This window comes from Euprymna scolopes, chromosome 40 (assembly GCF_053919585.1).
Source record: "Euprymna scolopes isolate OS-2025 chromosome 40, ASM5391958v1, whole genome shotgun sequence".
Classification (NCBI taxonomy): domain Eukaryota; kingdom Metazoa; phylum Mollusca; class Cephalopoda; order Sepiida; family Sepiolidae; genus Euprymna; species Euprymna scolopes.
The window spans coordinates 54755441-54776936 of NC_136521.1; the positions used below are offsets into that span (position 1 = coordinate 54755441).

A 21496-nucleotide genomic window follows, 5' to 3' on the forward strand; every position below is an offset into this window, starting at 1 on the left:
ACAGTATCAAAGCAAAAAGCAGGCTCCTTCATTCTTGGAATGGATACCCACGAAAGTAATTTTTGTGGCATGGGGTTCGCAATCTCCACCCACACCTTTCCTGAAACGACATTGTTAAATACGAGTGGCAACGGAAGTACTAGACGACTTGAAACAAATTCCGAGATAAGCGGAGAACACATACAGCGCCTAGATTTCCCAAATGGTCACCCATCTGATACTAACCAGGCTCAACGTTCCTTAACTTCGCTGATCTGACAAGAACCGGTGTGTCAACGAGAATATATATATATATATATATATATATATATATATATATATATATATATATATATATATATTCAGTGTAGCTTAATCGCCATATATATTTTATAAATTACTAACTCTCTCTCTCTCATATTTTATAAATTACTAACTCTCTCTCTCTCTCTCTCTCTCTCTCTCTATATATATATATATATATATATATATAGAGAGAGAGAGAGAGAGAGGTAGTAATTTATAAAATATATATGGCGATTAAGCTACACTGAATATTCTGTGGTTGTTTATCGTTTTTATATGGTCCTCTTCTATTGAGGATTTAGTTAGCCAATCAGCTTTCTAGTATCCACCGCGCCCCTACCTACGTATTGAGTACTTTTGAAATAAATACTTAAGCTTTACGCATAAATCTATACTTTCGTATATTTATTTTATGTGATTAAATGAATTAGTTATATATATATATATATATATATATATATATATATATGTATAGTAGAATTCAGTAATAATTAACTATAATATAAATCTCATCTATCTATTTAAATGTATGTATGTATGTATGTCTCGCAAACACTTTCGGCAGAGACAACGGATCCTGACAAGATTGGTATCATTTTGTAGGTCGGCATCTCGCACGACAAATATCGAAAAATTGGCCAAAAATATTAATTCCTTCACCCTAAACTCGGCCATTTTATACAAGGAGGGGGTCGATTTTTTTCGCCGATATTTTAGCAAGTCTTCGTCATCGTTGGATTGACTTCGGTTGATTTCAACGTTTTTGACTTCCGATCGCGTCAGGGAGACATTGGCTAAGACGTCAGATTTTCTTTCACTTTCTTTTCAGCCTTCGCGGCATGGGTTCGAGCCTGCCTAACTGCCTACTACCACTTTTGTTTTTTGTTTTTTTTTTGTTTTTTTGCTCAACATACACCTTCAAACACCCGGGGAACACCGGGCACCCAGGCTAGTTAGTAATGAAAAGTGATATTTACAACTATAAATGAAAATAGGTTTAAGGATCTCTAAATTTGTACTCGAACTGTCCGCAAGGACTCGTGGCGTAGTGTTTAGAGTACTTGGAAAAATCAATTGTAAAAGTGATATTCTTCTGACTGGTTGACTTCGGAATTCCATCCCTGATTCCTGCTTCCCTGTTTGTACTAATCGGTACAAGTTTAAATGTAATGTGAACAGGCATATTGCTGAACACCCCAAAGGCCCCTGTAAGAAACGATCCCTAATAAAAGCCTATTACGTTCCAAGTTGCAGTATGCCTCGTTTGGAGTTGGGGGGGGGGAGAATAAAATAAACAAATAATACTTGTTCCGTATATGAGGACACATTTGTTTCGTGTGTTCCGCGTGTTTTCTTGCTGTCGCATCTGTTTTTAAATCCTCGCGTCACATCGAATATTTAAAAAGAAGAGGGTGATAAAGAAAACACGTAAAGCACTGCGAGATGAAACATGACTTCGTCGACTGGGATCATTCACATATTTTCCAAGTTCCAAATAAATAGGAAACGATAATAGCCAAGGTAGAATTTTTTTGTGTGTATCTATTGGATTATTCAGACTACTGCTTGCATCTTGAGTGTTATTCTCACAACGTTTCGGCTGATGAAACCGCCGACCTTCTTAAAGTGAATCTTGTCGAACTTAGAAACTTTTCCCTCAAACTCAGGAATCTGTATGGAATTTCTAACGGAACCCTCTACTTAATTTACGTGACCGTGGAGAAGTCTTAGAAATTCGCAATCTTATTCTTAGGATTGAACCATGAACCCTTAGGAAAGTGTCCCTTACAATGAGATTTTACATAAACTTAGCACTTTATCCGTTACGCAACTGACCCTTTATTCTTTTAGTGAGAGCTATTCTCCTTAGATGATTTTGCTTTCAAGATGATTATTTAAAATACCAACATATTACTAACATTATTAATAGGTAATCAATAATGTTCGTATAATAAACAAAGTATATACCAGCTCTGTCCCGCAATGACCACTCTTTAATAATCACGCGAGTTTCATTGGATTTACATCTAGGAAACTAATCTATAAAACCATTATACATACATACCTGCATATATATATATATATATATATATATATATATATATATATAGTCCGAATTGCATGTTGTATCCACGTGTATTCCTTAGAAAGTATATTTATGAATAAAAAAGAATACGAAAAGTATAAAAGCTTATAACTTTTCTTTATTCGTTTTCAATTGGTGACGTGCAGGAATACAAAATAATATTATAAAAAAAAAAGAAGAAAAGTTGTTTAATTTTTTTTTCATAATATTATTTTGTATTCCTGCACGTCACCAATTGAAAACGAATAAAGAAAAGTTATAAGCTTATATACTTTTCGTATTCTTTTTTATTCATATATATATATATATATATATATATATATATATATATATATATATATATATTCAGTAAGATGGTTTATAATTTATAATTAAGAATTAAAAATAGGTTTCATGAGAAAGAACACAACAAAGCCAATAAATTGTACGATCGTTTCGGAAACGATGTTTTTATTGAAACAGACATTAAGTCATGGACAATAATTTCAACATATAGTTTCTTGAAACAAAGTGTCCTCATTAGCAAAAATATTAGGTCAATGACTTTATATCTATCTCAATAAAAACATCGTTTCCGAAACGATCGTACAATTTATTGGCTTTGTTGGCTTTATTGGCTTTGTTGTGTTCCTTCTTATGAAACCGATTTTGAATTTTTAATTTCAATTATAAATTATCAATCATCTTACTGAATTTTAAAATAGCTCTAGGATATATGCCTATTGAGCTTATTATATATCTGCATTACAACGAGCACTGTTCTTTTTTATATTTTAACTACATTAGTGATTTTACAATCACATTAAAATACACTCTGCTCTTTAGACTACTGTTTTAATCCTCTTTATATATATATATATATATATATATATACATATATATATATATATATATATAATAAAAATTACAATTAAATTTACCAAAATGATCCAAGATGGTAAAATTAAAGTATATTATAAATATTAAAGAATTAATATTTATAAAATAATCTCAACCAGATGTAAAAGCTCGATAAAACCAAATAGGAGATAGAGCTTATAATAAGAACAAATAGTTAATAAAACATGTTAAAAACCACTTTGAAAAAGAGTTAAAAACATATTTAATCTGAAAAGGAAACACTTAATAAGTGGATAGTCCTTAATCCGCGGAGTTTCGAAAAAATACTTTCCTTCTAATCAGAGGGTAGGAATTAGCAAAATGCGGGATCGGATTTTGCATGCAAAAGTATTTGATTAAACTGCAAGTAAGTCAAAGATCTTACTTGATAACAAAAAGTGAAGCAGAGGGAATAGGGTGAAGAAAAAGGTGATTTCACGCGAATGGATAGTCTGGTGAAAGGTAAATTATCCAATGACGGTAAAATCCAAAAATATAAATTAAAGACAAAGTTTTAAAAAATTGACCTCTGCGGTCTACCAAATTACTCGGACAATGCCTGGTCTAAACATTTGAAATTTTACATAAAGGGTATTCAGAGATAGGGCAAGCTTTTTAATCGGTTTTAGTCGAAAATATTTAATTACCAATATATAAATGTATGTATGTTTGTATGTATGTATGTTTGTTTTCATGTCTGCCTATCTTTCGACTGAGGCGATGGATTTTACCAAGATTAGTATCGTTTTGAAGTTCGACCTTTCACACGACAAATATCGAAAAATTGACTAAAAACATTAATATATTTACCTTCAATAGGACACTTTGCAACAGGGGGGGTCGCTTTTTCCGCCAATATTGTCGAAAGTCATTCTCTCCTTTCGATTCTCTAGCCTTAATTTAAAGCTACGTCACTACTCCTCTTCAGCGTAGCTTGACTGTTGTTGGGATTCGAACCCCGGATCTTATGTATTTCAGTCCAGCGCCCTAACTCATTACGCTATGATGCCATAGACAATTTACTGTTTAGTTTTTATCGTTTATCTATTTACATAGTTTTTGTTGTTTATTTTTTAAACGATATAAAGGTTAACGTCTCCGCCTCGGAGGTCCGGTGTTTTTTTTTTTTTTTTTAGAAAGTCGCTCATTTTTTATTTGGACGTATTTTTAATTTATTTATTTATTATTTTTAAAAACAATAATCTACGGACACGCGTGTTTCGGAGCGCTACTCCTCTTCAACGTAGCTTGACTGTTATCAATTAAATTTTTTTTTTCGTCCATAAAAGTTATTCACTGACATGCATGTTTACAGGTATCCCCTGTCTTCAGCATGGCTAAACTTTTGATACTTTTGACGAGTTCGATCCTTATTAAACATTTAGCCATGCTGAAGAAAGGTGATACTTAAAAAACACGAATATCCATCTATAACTTCTATGTACGTAAAAACACATTGAATTGATAGTTGATCAAAAAACATTCAAATGTTTAATAAATAAATATTAATATATATATATATATATATATATATACATATATATATACATACATACATACATACGTGTGTATGTTGCGTTTAAATGTCGAGCTTTATAATTCAGTTTGTGTCTTTTCCGACGAAAAGAGAGGCGAACGTAACGAGTGTTACCTGCAAAGTGCGTCGTCAGCTGATTCACGTTGAAAGATTATCGATTTTCATCAAAAACGCAAAGTGGGTTTCTGTTTCAATCAGAAATCGATTTTTGTCTGGCAAATCGGGTTATGTCACGCTAACATCGCGGCCAGGAGGAATGTCGGTCTCAGCGAAACGCGTAGCATCTTCACAATAAAATCGTTGCGAATCTTATGCCGAAATGGAACTTAACGGGCACTGTGCAAAATATAGTAGGCGTAGCGGGGCGGGTTTTAATCAATAGACTGGACTTTATCGTGTTATTTGCAACAACCATTCTTGTTTAAATTACTATATAAGTATCTTTCCATTATCTTTCTGTTATATTTCCGGGGTTTTTTTCTATTTATATTTATACTAGCGGGGGTACCCGGCGTTGCCTGGGTGTTTGTAGGTGTGTGTATGGGGGGGGAGTAAGTAATAACCCTGAAACGATGTTAAAAAAATCGGAAAAACCAAAACCAAAATAAAAATAAAAAAACAGCGTAATATTTCCGGGGTTTTTTTTTCTATTTCTATTTATATTATATTTCTATAATACGGGTGATTTAATTAACGTTTGTTTCCATAAAGCTTACTTCCACAAGGACCCGTGGTGCAACGGATAAATGCCATTATTCAGTGCTGCAACCACTATAAATGATTTTCCTTGCTACCTATCTATGCCTAAATGTAAACGCAGATTCCATGAACAAAGCTAATTTTCCCAGAACTGCCTGCATGTGAACACTGTTCTGCTGACATGCTTCCTGACTAAATACAACATGGTAGATTAATCAGGGTGGAAAAATATTTTAAAAATTCACATAATAATTATATGAATGTTTTGGCGCTACGAAACAGGTGCTGTTAAGAACGGAATATTTGAACATGCCGAAATAAATAAATGGTAAGATGAACAACATCTTGGAATTGGAACATAGATTTTTGTTATTTATTTGTATATGCTCTGTTGTTATATTAAACAAATATCGAGCTTCAGAAATAGAATGATTGCTATATATAAAGGTGAAATATAATTGAATAAGCATATTTTCTTATATACACACACATAGATACACATACACACACACACACACACATATATATATATATATATATATATATATAATAGAATGGTGACCATCCCTCTTGAAAAAGCCCGCATAAATCGGGCGAAACGTTGAGTATTCATGTCTTTCCACCTCCATTCTATTTCATATCGTCGGATTTAATCCAGCTCAACAATCATATATATACTAGCAAAAGTAGCCGTCGTTGACTGGGTTCAAAAACAGCCTACAGAAAATCGACTCTAATTTATGAAAGCATGATAGGTTATGAACAGGAAGGGTTGTAAAGATATAGCTTCGAATTTGGGGGTATCAAAACCAAAGCTAAATATGATGAAAGTAAAAATAAAATAGATAAACCCCATGATTTATTATACTATATTTCTTCAAACTGAAACATAATTATCAAAGTATACTTACGCAGATAGATATGAAAACTCTTTATTAAAGTTTGTGCCTATTTCCATTCTATGGAGGCCAGGCGCGAACGCAGTCCCCACAATTTTATTATACTATCACTATTTAAGTTAAAACATACTTATCAAAGTATTATTATGTACATCTATATCAAAAACACTTGTGAACTTTTTTTTTTTTTAATTTTTAAATTTTTAGTCGCGTGCAAGCGACTCTATAAGTTACTCCGTCGGTCGGCCGCTCGGTCTGTCGGTCGGTCTGTCCATAACACTTTTGTGCTTGGCCTTTTTAGTTAAGGTCAAAGGTCTGTTATTAATAGATGCTGTTCTTACCATTTAAGCTTTCCTTGCCCTTTTGGTCAAGATAAGTAGGACGTCCTCAAATATGAAAGGGTGAATGCGGTATTATGGTGAAAGAAGATACTAGCTGGGAGAAACTTTTGACTTTGTTTAGTTCTGGAGTGACAAGGATGACCAACGACCCCCAAAATCCCACCTTTTGAGTTGGCCATGTGCCTAAGTTTTTTGTTCATCGTTGATTTTGACTGTATTTTTTAACATGAATAAAAGATTTAATATCTCAAAGTGTAGTATCTGCCGGAACAGATACTGCAAGCAAAGACCAGATGTGGGGGCAACCCCACATACCTGACCTTTAACCAGCTCCCATTTCCCACCTCTCGGGAGCTGGTCCCCTTTTCCCCTCCCCCCTCCCTTCACTCCTCACATTAAAAATTGGCCTTGTGCCTAATTTGCTCGGTGAGGGAGCAAATAATTACCTACTGCAAGCAAAGACCATATGTGGTTCGACCCCACAGATAAGACCTTGGTCAATGTAGGGGCAACCCTTCATACCAATTGTCACTATCCAGCTCCCCTACTCCCCGGGGAGTTGGTCCCCATTTCCCCTTCACTCCTCGCATTAAAAATCGGCCTTGTGCCTAATTTGCTCGGTTGGGGAGCAAATACCCTTTTCTTGGCTTTTTGGTCAAGATCAAAGTGTAGTATCTGTTCTTACTACATGCTGTACTTATGTTTGTAACTTTGTGATATAAAGTTGGTGATCATTTTTCTGTATTAATTTAATGTAAAATGATCACCCACTTTATAACCAGTCAGTCTCAAAGCCATTCAAGTCATTCTCCAGATTATTCAAGTTGTTTTTGGAGGATCCCAGTTATTTTTTAAGCATTCTAGTCATTCTTAAGGTCATTCAATTCATCCTTAAGTTCATTAAAATCATTCTAAGTCATTTACCTTTTATTTATTTAAGTCATTTCAGCCCATTTTTCGGTCATTTTAGTTTATCTTTAAGAATTTCATGTCAATTCTACACTCACGCATTCATTCATTACACGAGAGCACGCGACTAATGGCTATCGGCCTTGTTTATTTCCATACTTTGTGGACCAGGCGCGTAGACCCTACAATTTTAATGAATCATAATTATGCCAGATCAAATGTACTCATTCCTGTCTTGATACATCTTTTATCATTATATGCGATCAGTTTTCTATAATAGTCAACCATATAGGAGCCTATTCGTGCACACAGAGACGTTCAGCTTTATATTATAGAAGATATATATATATATATATATATATATATATATATATATATATATATAGCCTTTTGTGTCATTTTTTCATTCTAGCTGTCAGAAATAATATTTCAATATGACCAACTTAATCATTTTTTTTTTTAATTATAAAGGAGCTGAAGACGTCCGATTAGAGAATTAGAGAGTTTGACTCACTGCACTTTACCCTAGCCACGGGCAACATCAGTTCTAACCTGTCTGTGAAGTCGGGGGTTCTTAATGAGGCCTCAAATGTTAACGAAATTGGGGTTGGCGTGTGCCGCAGGCGAAGTGGGTAGATGGTTAAGAAGAAAGAATAAGAATTTGACGGAGGGACGTGATGTTTTGCGTGGGCACCGGGTTATCCGACTACCCCTTCTGTTGACACGCAAAGCAGAGTCCATAGTTTGCAGTAAAAGAAAGTGAGCTCCAGCTGGGTAAGATGTACGCAAATCCGTTCACTTTTTTAATTTTTAGTTCAGGGGATAGATTGCGCGTTTAAGTTTAAACAAACAAACATTTCTGTAAGAATTCTACCTATCTATCTTCATCTACATAATATTCATCTACATAATATTCATCTACATAATATTCATCTACATAATAATCATCTACATAATATGCATCTACATTATATATCGATATAATATTCATCTACATAATATATCTACGTAATATTCATCTACAGAATATTCGGTACTTTTACAGTTTAATCAAGACATTAAAAAAATGAAAATATCGAAAACAAGGCTATATTGTACATATTCGTTATGGAACGAAATTCTCCGAAAAAAAGTTCACTTAATTTCCTCAAGCAGTTTCTTTTTTTACAGCGGAAAAACATTTTTTCATGATGCCGAGCAAAAGGTTCGATTTTTAGGAAGAAAAGCTAGTATTAAAGGTGAGAAGTGAGTGTTGACGATTTAATTCAAGTAATCTCTTCGTGGCGTGTTAAAAAAATTCAACGATGGCGGACATCAATGTGCTGTCATAAAAACGTGTTTCTCCGCTGTAAAAAAAAAAAAAAAAAAAAAAAACTAATCGATCAAATTAAGTGAATGTTTTCTTTAAGATCTTCAATCCAAAACGTATAAGTACAATATAACCATTTTTCGATATTTTCATTTTTTTAATGTTTTGATTAAACTGTACAAGTACATGATATCCATCTACATAATATCCATGTACATAAAATTCATCTACATAAAATTCATCTACATAATATCCATGTACATAAAATTCATCTACATAAAATTCATCTACATAATATTCATCAACATAAAATTCATCAAAATAAAATTCATCAACATAAAATTCATCAACATAAAATTCATCTACATAAAATTCATCTACATAAAATTCATCTACATAATATCCATGTACATAAAATTCATCTACATAAAATTGATCTACATAATATCCATGTACATAAAATTCATCAACATAAAATTCATCAACATAAAATTCATCTACATAAAATTCATCTACATAAAATTCATCTACATAATATCCATGTACATAAAATTCATCTACATAAAATTCATCTACATAATATTCATCAACATAAAATTCATCAACATAAAATTCATCTACATAAAATTCATCTACATAAAATTCATCAACATGATACCCATCAACATAATATCCATCAACATAATATCCATCTGGACTTTTGTCATCAATTCCGATTTTGACTGAATTATTCCGAGACTGGAGAACGGTAACGAACTTTACCGAACATTTTTTATCGAAATCTTTACGTCTCATTCTAAGATACAGGTCATGTTATGTGACCTCTACATTATGCTACGTCAGACTGCTAGAGGTCAGGCCTATTTTTTTTAATTATTGTTATTAATTTAAATCGTTCTAAAACCCATTTTGTTTATACTATTTCTATAAACATTCTCTTTCTAGTTTATATTTATATAAACATTTGTTTCAACTAAAATTAAATTTCAAACAGCCAATTTTTCCTAAGTTAGTAAGGTTATCTTTATCTGACATTGTTCCGCATTGCTTATGCTATACAGAACACTCGGTGTCCCTGCGTGCAGACGTTCGCACACATTCTCACGGATTGTCTCCCGAGCGTAGCATTTTCCAACGCAGACCTCTTGGGTGGCCCGGACACTATCCAACAATGTGCTATGTTGGGCCTTTTGGCTATGACCACAGAGTAGTTTCTGTAATATGTTGTGGAGGGTAATGTCAAATGCCTGAGTAATTATTATTATTGTTCTTAAACTGTTATGTCGAAAAAGATATGAAGAGAGAATGTTTTTAAAAAAGGAATGTTTTACTAAAAAATATATTAAAAATCTAAAGGAGAAATTTTAGCTTAGATTTAGGAATGTTTGTGAATAACATATTACAGAGATATTTATGTAATAAAATATATTTAGGAATTTAATTCAGGTGTCCTGCCTGGTACAAGTATTTACGGCCATGGCTCTGCATCCATCCTTCTTCCTCGAGGAATTTATATATAGACTAGAGATACAAGTACGATTCAGAACGAGGCAGCTGGTCATGAGAGGAGGCTCTTTGTTAGTCGTAGGAGCATTCGACTGAGCTAACTAAAAGACGACGTAAGGACTAAAGGGAGAGAAAGCGTTGTAAATCCCCGGGGGAAACATCCAACTGAAAATGAAAATAAACGAGGAAAAACAAAAAGAAATTGCGTTGTTATTGCTTCACAGTGATTATGTCCCTTGAAATAGGGACAAAACGTTGATTAACCTTTATTTATTTTTGGTTTTCCTTTTCATTCGTATTCATCGTTTGTTATTTTTCTTTTGTTTTAAATGCATGCTGTGCCCACTAAACACCGAGTTGTGTACTTCTTACAGCGCCTTACGGAACTACAACAGTTTTTTTAAAATAACTGTAAATATTGTAAAACTACAACAGTTTTTTAAAATAACTGTAAATATTGTAAAACTGTCCTAAAGCAAATGCACGAAAAATCCTTAGCCATTTTTTTGGTAATTTCTTACAGATCTCTATATAATTGTAAACATGACTTAAGAGTTGGATAAATACACTTTCTGCAATATCGGAATTCCTCCTGTTTTTTTAACGATATTTTACAGATGCTATGTTGGACCTTTTGGCTATGATCACAGCGTAGTATCTGTGTTATGTTGTGGCAGACAATGCCAAAGGTCTGAACTATTATTCTCATTGATTTTTAACCGTAATGTCAAAAGATATGCAGATAGAATGTTTTGAAAAAAAGGAATGTTTAGCTAAAATACTTATGTTAAAAATCTAATGGAAGAAATGATAACTTAGATTCATAAACAATAATATATTTATGTAATAGAATAGATTTAGAAATTCACTACAATAAACAATGGAATTGACCTGGTAACAAAGGAAGACTAGGTTTTTATATATAGACTAGAGATACAAGTAAAAAGACAGAACGGGGGATCCGTCCACGGGAGGAAGTTCACTTTGTCAGCCATAGCAGCATTCGATTGAGCTAAGATATGATGTAAGGAGAAACGGGAAAGAAAGCGTTGTGAATCCTTACAGGAAACACCTAAATGTGAAAATGAAAATAAACGAGGAAAAACAAAAAGAAGTCCTGTTGTTACTGCTTCACAATGAAATGTGCTCTTCCAACAGACGAAGAGAGCCACAACCTAAGGTTAGTAGCCCGTTATCAAACGGCCATTGTGTGCTCATGTGTCATGTTCATTGAACCCGTCCCGAACTAATGACTGTTACCTTGTCCATGTTACGTGAACTTTGTTTGAATATGTGTAAAGACGCACACACCCACAACGGACATTTCTAACCACTAGACAATACACGAGCATCGATTTCATACAACATATATTTAAAACGAACACTTCTAACCACTAGACAATACACGAGCATCTGTTTCATGCAACGTATATCTTTATAGACTAGACGTGCGTGGACGCACGCATATACGCTCGTTACATACACCTGATAATACAACGGATGTATAACGAGATGAAGTGAAACGCTACGATAATGATCGAACAAATTGAATGTATTATTTGTGGTTTTAAGGGGTTTTGCGAAATGATGTACCAAATAAATATAACTGCGCCATTTATTCAGAGGATTCCTACTGGTAATACGTTATACTTTAGAGTTTTAGGTGATTCTCGGGGTTCCAAAGGTGGCAGCCTCATGTCGCCATCTTTATTTTCGTTTTAAATTAAGCACTCATAACTACTTACGTTTCTAACTTAATTAATTCACCCAAAAGGTGTCCTACCTGGTACAAGCATTTACGGCTATGGCTCTCCATCCATCTTTCTTCCTCGCGGTATTCATGAATTCATTGTTGCTCATCCCTACCGAGCGAGATGTTCTGATTCAGAACTCATATTCACGCTGTGTCTTGAATAAAGAGTTTGATGTATTGCCATAGCCTTCTATTCAGTTGTACAGACTGTAGATTGCAGTTTCTTTCTGTCCGAGCAGTGTCCATACTAGGCGATTGTTCTTACCATTGTATCCAGAGGTATCTTCTGCTCAACACAACGAAATACAAAACCATGAACAGAATTATTTCTGTTTGTTTCCGTATTACATCAGTCACCTGCTTTCCATGATCTCACATTACCAAGATCGGTGGGGGTGGGGGAGTCTAGGCCATGCCCAAGGTTCTTCACAGACTAGCAGAGGAGAGGGACGCCTTACTTTGCCTGTGTTGTCCCGCTACCCGCTCGAACTAAATAAACAATGATAATAAGTTCTTGACGTTTTAACTTATTTTAAAGTGTAAACCTTAATAAACACTTTAAAATAAGTAAAAAAAAAACTACAAGAACTTATCGAGATAAGTAGAAAAGTAAGTTATCTTGCCTTTGGTTATATTTATTTGTTTTATATTTATTCTTTATCGCTATTTTGTTCTGTTGTCTATTGTAACACGTGCGTAACTTCCATGTATCAATACTAGGGCTATGACAACAGCATATTCTTATTATTGTTTTGACTCTTGAGTATATATCCGACACAGTTAGACACAGTTAATCTACCGAGAATCATATTACTCCATATGAAAGCATATAAGATATCAACGGTTACACAATCGAGAGTAAAAAAAAAAAAAAATGAAAAGAATATGCCGTTGTTCTAATCCTAATCATTACAACAGAATGGCGCGTTTTTGACAGAGGATTAAAGTTTCTATCAAATTCAATTTCAATATCTTAATGGTAACCGGGTTTTTGGATGACACGTTTTTGTATGACGAATATTCCCAACCAAAAGTGATTAATTTATTTGGATCTTTCTACTCCAATAGTTTCTTCCCCAGAACCGCCAGACTTTGGAATTCCATTCCGGGTCCCTGCTTCCCCAACAGTACTAACGTGCAGAAGTTCAAGTATAACGTGAACCGACATCTTGCTGCCCAAATCCCTACATAGCAACCCGGTAGTTGTTGCCCCTGATAGTAGCTCCCTACTCCTAAGTGGCAATTTGCCTTGTTTAGGGTGAAAATGTAGAATATATATATATATATATATATATATATATATATATGTGTGTGTGTGTGTGTGTGTGTGTGTGTGTGTGTGTGTGTGTGTGTGTGTGTGTGTGTGTGTGTGTGTAAAAAAATTTATTTAAAATCCGATTGAACAAAAGAATGGCGTTTTAAATGAAATCGATATATTTAATGGGATCATATTTTTTTTTTAATTTTACTGGTGCTTATTTTATTTTTCGAAAATTAAGTTAAAAATAAACAAAAAGAAAACAATTATAAAAATTATTTTTTGGTATCGAAAATAAGCAAAAGTTTGTTTTATTTCGATTCCGATACTCGCAAACGCTACGAGTTTTCAATAACACTTTATTTTGGTATTATTTCAATTCAACCCTTAATTTTCGTATTATTTTAATTCGACCTTTAATTTTCGTATTATTTTAATTCGACCTTTAATTTTCGTATTATTTCAATTCAACCCTTAATTTTCGTATTATTTTAATTCGACCTTTAATTTTCGTATTATTTCAATTCAACCCTTAATTTTCGTATTATTTTGATTCGACCTTTAATTTTCGTATTATTTTAATTCGACCCTTAATTTTCGTATTATTTTGATTCGACCTTTAATTTTCGTATTATTTCAATTCAACCCTTAATTTTCGTATTATTTTAATTCGACCTTTAATTTTCGTATTATTTTAATTCGACCTTTAATTTTCGTATTATTTTAATTCGACCCTTAATTTTCGTATTATTTTAATTCGACCTTTAATTTTCGTATTATTTTTATTCAACCCTCATTTTCGTATTATTTATTCGACCCTTTATTTAAGTGATATTTAATTCCGACCCTTAATTTTCATATTATTTCAATTGAACCCTTAATTTTCATAGTATTTCAATTGAACCCTTAATTTTCGCATTATTTCAGTTTTACTCTTATTTTTGCATTATTTCAATTCGACCCTTTATTTTTCTTCTTATTTCAATTTGACCCTTATTTTCGCATTATTTCAATTTGACCCTTAATTTTCGTATTATTTATATTCGATCCTTTATTTTAGTATAATTTCAACTCGACCCTTATTTTTGTATTATTTCAATTCGACAATTATTGTTCGTATTATTACAATTCGACCTTCAATTTCGTATCATTTAAATACGACCTTTAATTTTCGTATTATTTCGTATTTGTCGTATACACACAAATATGGTAATGTAGATGCATAATTTCAGTTTTCTTTGTATTTGATTTGAATCTTACGTTAAAAATTGTTTCTCGGGGTAAAATGAAATAAATATATTTAAAAAAATCGAATCCCTAGATATATTCGTGCGGCATAGTTTTGTTGTCGTCGAAATCGAATGGCGTCATATTTTGCCTTAAACAAAATCTGGAAAACAAATTGACGCCGTGTTTGCGTATTTTGATGTCGCCTTAGGTGATATTTGGGAAAGAAATAAAGACACGTTATCCAAATCTCATACACAAAAAATAATAAATACACGGAATTGAAAAATAAATATGGGTACACGTACTTTACGTGTATATATATACGCGCACACACTTACACACGCATATAGAATCACACAAACACACACGCATAAAGACACGCATATACACACAGTCAAACATATACACACAAACACACAAGAATATACACCCACTCACACATACACATAAAAACACAAAAAATATTTTTAAATACAGTTATTATATATATATATATATATATATATATATATATAGAGAGAGAGAGAGAGAATAAATGACAAAAAGTTATATTCCAAAATTCATTATGTTGACCATCTTATAATTTATTCCTTAATTCAGTTGACTTATACAATTCTTGACAGTATTTGTTTCATAGCGCAAAATCAATCACTTAATTATTATATTAATCAGTGAATCTATGCCCTTAACTCATCTTTATATATATCATCTATAACTCATATATATATATATATATATATATATATATATATATATATATATATATATATATATACAAGGGACGCTCGAACAGTCCTATTTTTTGTTTGTTCCTCACGAGGGATTGTAAATTGGATTGTTAAGATGACTGAACTTGTGCACTAATGACCTGAAAGTTTCGGCTCTCTATTACAGATATTGGCGGTATAGGGTGCAAAGAGAACAACCCTTGTAATGGATGTTTGTCAGAGAGAGCGAGACAGACAGACAGACAGACAAACAGACAGACAAAGAGATAGATTATACAGAAATCTAATCTTACCTGTCACTTCTCTCCTCATCTGTATCTCTCTCTATCTCTTTTCATATATATATATATATATATAGTATGTATATTATATATATTATATATATATTATATATATTATATATATTATATATAGTATTCATAGTTTATTTAAAACCTTTAAAACTATGAAGAAAAAAATTGTCCTTTGTTTGAACATTATTTTGTCAGTAAAGTCAATTAATCTTCCGTATCGCTGAATAGTTTTACTGACATGTACAAACAATAGTGCCAATGTTCTGAAAGGGATCATCAGTTGTTTACTATGAAACACTGTTTCAGGGATTTCAAAACAAAACAGTATATTAAATCATGGCTGCCCAGCAGTGTTGATCAAACACCACCTCCATATATATATATATACATATATATATATATATATATATATATATATATATATATATACGTGTGTGTATGTGCGTGTGTGTCCTACATGCACACATGTATTCAATCTATATAAAAAAAACTAACTGAAGAACTTGCCCATTGGCAGAATGTCCCTTTTAGAATTTTTCATTAAAAATTGATTATCTCTGTAGCGCAACCAAAATAGATCGTTTACTGGTGTAGACTGACATTCTGAAAGTAAGCACGAACGAGATAGCTCGGGGCGTAGTTTCCCCGTGTTCAAATCCAGGCAGTAGTAGTATTTTTTAAAACTTTCTCTTTTTTTTTCTTTTTTTTTTTTTCTTTTTTCTTGTTTAATATCCTAGACCAGACAGTCGAATAATAAAATACAATAAAAGAATAAATGCAAAGGAGATGAACTTAATCTGATTTCCATAATCAAGTTTACGAATTAGACGCCATTGAAAGGTTGTATAAAATAGAAACTCGAAAAAGATAGAAGGACGAAGAATCGTTTTGATCAACTGAAAACATTTAAGAACCAAAAAAACTTTTCTTTTTTGGAGTTAGTTGGGCAATCAAGCTATATAGTTAACAGTCGAGAAACTGAAAACGAACAGGGGAGCTGTGTTTTCCAGTCGTCTCGTACGCCGGTTTGATTTACTCGACAAGCCGTAAAACTCTCTCTCTCTCTCTCTCTCTCTCTCTCTCTCTCTCTCTCTCTCTCTCTCTCTCTCTTCACTATTCAGGTCGCTAGATGCTTTCTTTTTCGTGCAAAGGTTTTGGTATATATTAAGAGCTACAGCTTTAGTTTCGTCTACTTTATCTAGAGCATGGTATATGCGTTCACATGAAATGGGAAACAAGAAAGGATTTTTATACAGCTTATAATGTATTGAAAATCAAATGTCAACTTCTCTATTTGCACACTCGGATTTAGAGTTACAGACAAATCTCTGAGCCTCAGGTAGGGGAGCAAAACACGGAGGTTAACTTCGATTTCCATCTGGGTACTACTGCATTTAAAATCCCATTTTTTTTTTCTGTGAGTTTCACTAGGCAACGCCCGGCTGACGACGTAAGCCAACAGATTATACGCGGGCCCCATGGCGCCACGAATAGACGCGTTGAATCTCTACGATTCCAGGTGAGCATTATCTGAAGATAGCGGTTTCGATCCTACTCAAAGCCAGTCAGAGGATTAGTTGATCAAAATGTGGTGAGACGTCAACAACTATGGACGGCAGTAAGTAATCACTGAGAATACAGTTAAGAGATTCAACATTCTTATCCCGTCGCGGTAAACCACCTGACGAAGGACAGGGGAATAGTTGGTCGAAACGTCGTCAAACAACATCAACTATGAAGATGAGGATAACAGTCCGCAAATAAATAAATAAATAAATATCCAAATTACTCATCTCAGAAGGACTCCAATAATAATAAAAAAAAATAATATACCACATTTTCTCGGGAACTACTGACCCGATCTGACTAAAATTTTGTATAGAATGTTGTTTTGATAAAGTGCAGCGAAATAAGTATTATGGTATTTGTTCGATGCACAGTAAGGGATTAATAGAGGTTGTTAACCATAATACCACATTTATTCTAGAAGTGTTCTCGGAAACTACTGGGTCAACCTGATTGAAATTTTTCATGGAACCTTGTTATAATGAGCAGCAAATAAAGTATTATAATATCTGTTTAATATACAGTAAAGGATTAATATATATGAATAGTGATTAGCATTTAATGCAAAAATAAGCGCAAATTTAACCATATTGAACGATGAATTTCGCAGGAAACACATATTCTAAGTCAACGGGCTATAACTTTTTCCGTTTATAATGGGCAAAAATTCTAATGTATGTTATAATATTCAGTGGCACACTGTCGTTGGTTGGTTGTTTTTGTTTTACGGCATATCAACCTTTTTCAGATTATTTAATGCCGAATCCAGTGATTTTGAAGAAAAAAGTTTTAATAGAACATATTTGTTTTGTTTTTTTTAAGTCGGTTTCTAGTTAACCCATAGTTGGGACCCTAACAGGTACTACCACTCTGGGTCAGAGTGGACCTGGGAGCAATGGCAATTAAAGGGTGGCTCCACACTCCGCGAAGCCCACAAGCTGGGGCTTCACCATCGGATATAGTTTAAGGTCATATCCAGGAGCACAATTTAGAGTTTAGTTTCCAACTCAAAATTATAAAAAAAAAAAAAAAAAAAACAATCTCAGTTGATTTAAACCACCATCAAAAATTTCCCCCAATCTTTATCTGTGTCTAAACCTAAACGTAGATTCCATGAACAACGCTTCTTTCTTAGCACTACACACCTGTGAAACTCTCTTCTCTTCCCCTGCTTTCCAGCTGACTACAATTTGGTCGTCTTCAAGTCCAATGTAAACAAGTTCTTGATGAGCCGTTCCCCTTAAGTAATCCAATTTACCAAATTTACACTTCTAACGATTACTATGATATTTTCCAATTGACTATTGTACATTCATTAACCCTTATCCTCGAGGTGTCTCCGGACCTTGATAAGTGGTGACTTCTATATAAAAAAATTTCCAAATACACCAATACAGCTGACCGACATTACATTATTATGTAATAACGTAGTCGTTATATCAAAGAAAGAGAGGAGGAGAAGAAAAAGCACTTTCTTTTTTAAACGAAAGCGTTTATATTTAGTATTTCTAACAAGTATTTTTTTTTTTTAATATTTAAACAACTCATTTCTTCTCCGGCCGCGTGGGATTTCTCATCACTGCTGTGATGTCACCCACGTCTCTCGAAGAAGGGCTTCTCTGAACACTACGTTTTCGAGAATCTGTTTTAAACACCTCTGCGCCTCCGAACACGTCTCGAGCACCTGCTTCTCTGAACACCACTTTTCCATTTAACTGCGTCCTCTTGTCTCTTTTTTGACTTCACAGCACATAGCCGGCTTGGTCATTTGCATATGTTAGTTGCTGCTGCTGCTACAACCAGAGTCAGCGGCTCTGTTACAGCCCGACAATCTATTTGCGATTGAAGCTAGTACATGATATCTTTGATGTTCTTAAAACCGTGACAAGTCATTCAGAAAACGCTGTTCAAGGTAATGAAAATTAAGTTATATTAATCTTATTTAGATACGGAATGTTTAAAATTGAATAATATTTATTGAAGAGGTTATCTTTACGGTGCGAGTCAATATAATTCTGATAATGTTATCTCTGTGAATTAAAGAAAAAAAACGTTTTTAGTCGAGTTCTGAAATTCAAGGTATATCGAGTAAAACAGGACAGTTCTGAACCACGTTTATATCCTCGCACGAAGATGAAAATTAAGATATAATGAAACTTATGTCTAATATAATTAATCCACTATTGAAGTCATCTTTAATTGCCAACACGCCCAGGTTTACGCGATACTTGCCAGATTCGATCTATGAACTAAATATACTTAATGGCATTTATATACTGGTCTCATATCATATTACGTATATATATATATATATATATATATATATATATATATATATATATATATATATATATATATATATATAGAGGAAATTTATTACTGTGAGTCCAGAATGAGTTTACATATTGTTTCAGCTAGAGAAAGATCCTCAAAGAGAGGAAATATCCAACTAGCATCGTCAGAATTCATAGATGGACTCTATGAATTCTGACGATGCTAGTTGGATATTTCCTCTCCTTGGGGATCTTTCTCTAGCTGAAACAATATGTAAACTCATTCTGGACTCACAGTAATAAATGTCCTATATACTGCTCTGACTACACATTGAGCACTCTAGTCCGGTTTTTCACCACTGGTAAATATATATATATATATATATATATATATTACGTAATGTGATTTATAATTTAAAATTTTAAAATAAAATTTTAATTAAATTAAAAATCAGTTTCATAAGAAGGAACAACAACAAAATCAATTATCTGTACGATCGTTTCGGAAAACAATGCTTTTTATTGTGGTATACATCAAGTTATGTAGAATAATTATATATAGTTTTTTGGTAAGCAAGGTCTCCACATCAGCAAATTTAGGAGGGTCTTTATTGAATTTAAGACACCATAAATAAACCTAGCATTAAAAGTAAGGCAGATGAATCTTTTAATTTTTCTTTTTTTGAAATCAGGAACTGTGGTTAAAGTAGTCATTTAGATGTTTTCTATAGCTTTTTATCTTATTGAATATATATATATATATATATATCAGGGAGAAGGGCACCCGGCTTTACCCGGTCGAAAAATACGCTTAAATATGATATTTTAATTTTTCTAGATTTCGTATGTATTATTATAGAGTCGTGATTTCAAAAGTAAAAAAAAAAGTATTTAGGTATCATCAGCTAGAATCGAAACCGAAAGCAAAATTGTAGAAGTCAAAGCTGGTGACGTTACCAACGTGACACAGATATTACCTGATTAAAAATAAACCAAAATGAATGTACAAAATGTATAACGATTTTTGTTTTTTTTTCAATTTTGATCACTTTAAAAACTATTCAAACCGGCTAAAGAACTGTCCATAAAAATTCAATAATTTAAGGCTCAGGGCGCCGTCGACTTAGGGAAAACGGTATAATGGTGAAAGACGTGAAACTGCTCAATGAACTAAGCCAAATAACATCACTGGCGGAACCCTTCAGAAAAAAAAAATTTGATGTGCGTATATTCCAACCCAGAGATTCTCAACCTTCTTTTACTCGTGGACCTCTTTTCCCTTCTTTTTATCTTGGTGGACCCTTTCATAACTATTGGTCACAAGACAATCTTCTATTTTTCACTCAGATAAATTTTGAGGTTTTAATAATCAAAGAAATATTATATAATTAAGCTTTATTTTTAAATGAAAACTAATTTAATAGGGTAAACCTGGAAAATAGAAATATTATGGTTAAAATAACTTGAATGATTGAAAAAAAAAACTATACAAAATTACAGTAGAAATTAAATTTTTAATAATAAAAACTATTCTGAGTTGGTTTTCTTCATGGACCACCAAAATATCGTTGAAGACCCCCATTTTGGTATATTTTGCCTGTGGACCTCCAGAAATATTCCATGGACCCCTAGGGTTCATGTGGACCCCGGTTGAGAACACCTGTTCTAAGCTATGCATATGTAGATATGTGTGTGTGTGTGTGTGTGTGTGTAGAGAAAGAGAGAAGAAGTAAGAAAGAAAGAGAACTATTGAGCTGAAGAAATATCGATTAATAGATTTGCTGACATTAAATATAAACATATACATATATACAGATATATGTGTGTGTATATTAGGTACGTGCAAAATAAACGGCCGATAGCCAAAATGTATAAACATTGTGAACAACCCTTTCACTTTTCACTTAAAAGTTCACTAACATTCAGGAAATCAACTGATTTGAAT

The 21496-nt window shown here is 33.0% G+C and overlaps 1 protein-coding gene and 1 pseudogene across 1 annotated transcript in view; one reads left to right on the plus strand and one right to left on the minus strand.

Annotated features, from left to right (window-relative positions):
• The window catches only part of LOC145265574 (uncharacterized), a 661618-nt gene that overhangs the window by 613859 nt on the left and 26263 nt on the right, over nucleotides 1-21496 (minus strand). The window lies entirely within an intron of this gene.
• On the plus strand, nucleotides 7361-7570 carry LOC145265865 (U2 spliceosomal RNA; annotated as a pseudogene).